Source organism: Pinus tabuliformis, chromosome 3_2 (genome assembly GCF_031772625.1).
Source record: "Pinus tabuliformis cultivar Carrire ecotype Pingquan chromosome 3_2, CPIR1, whole genome shotgun sequence".
Taxonomy (NCBI): domain Eukaryota; kingdom Viridiplantae; phylum Streptophyta; class Pinopsida; order Pinales; family Pinaceae; genus Pinus; species Pinus tabuliformis.
Genome location: NC_142302.1, coordinates 1,047,535,593 through 1,047,539,283, shown reverse-complemented (window position 1 = coordinate 1,047,539,283; position 3,691 = coordinate 1,047,535,593).

Below are 3,691 nucleotides of genomic sequence, written 5' to 3'. Positions count from 1 at the left end.
GAAGGAACAGATTTGTCACCACCCGAGTTGTGCCCCCATTCTATATGAGTGCTTACATAATGGACACAATATGTTTTAATTTCGAATTTCCCATCCTAGGTTGGAAATGGATTGTTCAGGATCCGACCCCCATTCATATTTATCATAAGTATTTATGGAAGTCTAACTACAAGAATCATTTATACAGAATATGCCATGGTTTAATTTTACTTGTCCATCAAAGCATCTTTAATAAACCTGCTCCTTGGCTGTTTGACGATGCTAGCATTGACTTAACTTCAATCGACAGTTCGTTCAGGGAGGAGAAGTTCACCTATATTAGGGTTTTTGGCAGTATTACAAATCCTCATGTCCTTCCACTCTACATTCTAGATAAGCTATTAGCTAGGGAAATAGCCTACCAGATAGTGGAAAAAGGGATGTCCAGAAACCTTAAAGATTATAAGGAACAAGTGTGGCCTCCATTTTCCCTCTGCTGTGGCACATACCCATTGCATGATTTTAAACATGCTGAGAAAGAAGTAGAGAAAACAAAGGATTTGAGTCTAGCGTGTATTCCTAAAAGACAATATGATCCAAACAAGGTTGCTTTCAATTCACCATTCAGGTGAAAGTTAGTAAATTTATACATGAGAATGATAAATTTGATACTTATTCGCTTTAGCAGAGTTATTCTCACAAGTAAGTCATCTAGCAAGATTCAAATTGGGAGCCGAGAAGATGGACAAATTCATGGAATACATGACACAGAGGTTACTGACAGTACCTCTAGATTTATTAAATACTACCCCTATTGTTTAGCAAGCAAAAGCGGGGAGCAAACTATTGAAGAGGTTTCCGAGGAAGGGGAAATAAGTGGAAAGACCAGTGAACCCCTTAGCACAGACGTTCATATTGACCTCATATTGATTAAATAATGGGAGCAATTTGATTAGCATATCAAAAGCTAGAGCGACCCCCAAAACATTGTCACATTAGCATCGCCCGCAATACAATAGCCCATCGTTCCTGATAGTGCGATTTAGTGAACACCCAGTAAATACATAGCTCAGAAAGAGATTGAAATAAACCCTGAAAATCCTTCAGCAGAAATTACATTGAATATTGAGGAAATACCACCCTTGGATGTATTTTACAACCCAAAACATAGGGTTAGTCAAGAGGTAGAGGAAAAAGAGGAAAATAAACCAGACGTCATCCACAGCTCCTCAATATGAATTTATGAATGTTATATGGAAGGATTCAGAGGTCAATCTTTCTAAGGATTTGACTAAGTTATCTCAATTTGTAGGGGCATACACAACTGCTACAATTGATAAGGCAAATGAAGTTGACCAATTGATTAAAGAAAAGGATTAAAGGATTAATCATCTCGAAGAACAAACAACAATAGAACAACAGAAGATTAATCGGCTCGAGGCACAGTTGGCAGAAGAAAAACAAAAGATGAACAACTCAACAGAATACAAAGCCTTAACTGGGATGCGTATTGGTCCTTTTTAGTCAAGCCGTGTAGAATTTCCCACTATAGATCACTTGATAATGCAATATTCTAAAGCAAAATACTTAATCTACTTCTACAAACAATTATGTGGAAGCTTAATCGAATACGAGCAACATCAATAAGAACACATATAACAGATGAAGAGAAAGCAATCACATGAACACAGAAGAATAATCCTGGGGAAAGCCTCAGCCTAAAACCCCAATCTTTGTATATCATACAAGTGGAAATATAGTCCGGATTACAAAAAGAATCAGCTCACAAGCTATCCTGCTCTCTCTGCAATCCTATGTTGCTCATAGACAGTCAAAGGCCTCTCATAAACCTTCTCCTCTGTCCTCCAAGCCTCCTATTTCCTTGCGCAGTTTTTCCTGGGGTCCAGTGCTTCCACAAGTGTGAATTCCCACCTCACACTACTCACTTGGCTCAGAAATAATTGCACAAACTTGAAGGAGATAATTCCTTCTGCATGGATGAGTTTCCTTTATAGGAAAATTCCTCCAACTAATAGTACATTGTCCCTTCCTCTGATCTCAACTAGGTCTCTGTCTGAACTAGCATGAATGAGTTGTTTATGAGAGAATATTCAATTATCTGAAGTGCAGCAGTTACATGCACGCAAGCATTAACTAACTGAACTCACAATTAATTCAACAAACTGTTAGAATTAATCTAACTGGACTTGACTCAGTTAACTGAGCCAACTAATTACAACTCACCCTTATCTCTTTAACTGATGGATAAATTCCTCAATCAATGTAGAAACTGTTGCATGTCCTCACATGGACTTCATGTTTGATTTTTCACAACTAATTAACTCAAGATGAATTAATTAATTATTTTTCAAATAGCTGCTAAGATCAAATTCAAATTTTACTTCTCAATTTTAGTCCAAGGACTGACTAAAATTGGAATCCATCCCGAAATGTTATTTATAGCAATGCTATTTTTAGCACTTCCATATTTCATTCCTTGTTGCTATGTCCAACACTCATACCCGAACTGCTATTTATAGCAGTGCTATTTTAGCACTTCTATTTTTAGCATTTCTTGTTGTTATTTTCAACACTACCTCTCAACAAGAAAGTCATTCAACTCGAACCCGATCCTGAACCTTTGGAATTTTTTGCATGCAACACTTCTCCCAAGTGTTATTGCTCCAGCAACTATAGAAACAAAAAGAACTCGCAACTGACCTCTCTGTTGGGCTAGAAACATACTCTGATGCTGAAGCTCCATCTACCACTGACAAGTGCTCCTACTCTGACCTCTGAGCTGTTGCAACACTCCATGCATCTCACACAGTTGCACACCTCTCTGTGCCATCCTGCATTGGTGCAGCACTCCTATGCCTCTCGCATTGTTGCAAACTACTAGCTCTGCATAGTCTTGGTATTCTTGCAATGTAGCTCTCTCTGCCGCTCCATCCGCATCTGTCTCTACCCACTCAGCTAGTCCTGCTACTCCTAGTTGAGGCTCCCGTAGCAAGGTCTAATCAAAGAGGTTGGGTGCCTCAATGATCCTGCCCCTATTCCAACCTTCTTGGGACTGTCACTCCACATCGCCCCACCTCCTACCTGGAGGTATGGATGCATGTGATCCCTCTGCCCACTTGGCTCGAAATTTCCCCCTACTGGAGGTCTCTGCATGAGTGGATGCCTCCATTCCGTCTCCACTCGGCTTCCCCAGTTGTGGCTGCTCCACAACCTTCTGAAGCTACTTCACCAATCGTGGCTCCTCCACAATCGTCTCAGACTTCTTCTGGCGTTGCATGTTGAGAGGTAATGTACTCTCCCTCTCAACAACCAAGTCTCCAATAGTTTCCTTGCTCCTCAAGGCTTTGCATGCATCTTGAACCTCAAGAGCATACAGGTTCTTGACTCGTGAACCAATCTGCTTCACCTATCTCATGGTGATGTGTCGAAGGAAAACCTTTCCATTACTGAAGACTACATCATAGCCCTTGTCTTCTAGCATGGCGATCGACACCAAATTTCTCTTCAGTCCTAGTACATACTTGACATCGGTCAAGGTAATGTGAGCTCCATGCTCCCTCTGAAAAACAACCGTGCCTACACCTAAGACACTATACTTTTCATCATTACCCATCGCTATGAGTATCTGGAGATCTTTCTCCTCCAAGGTACTAAACAAACTCTTGTCACTAGTCATGTGGAAAGAAGCTCC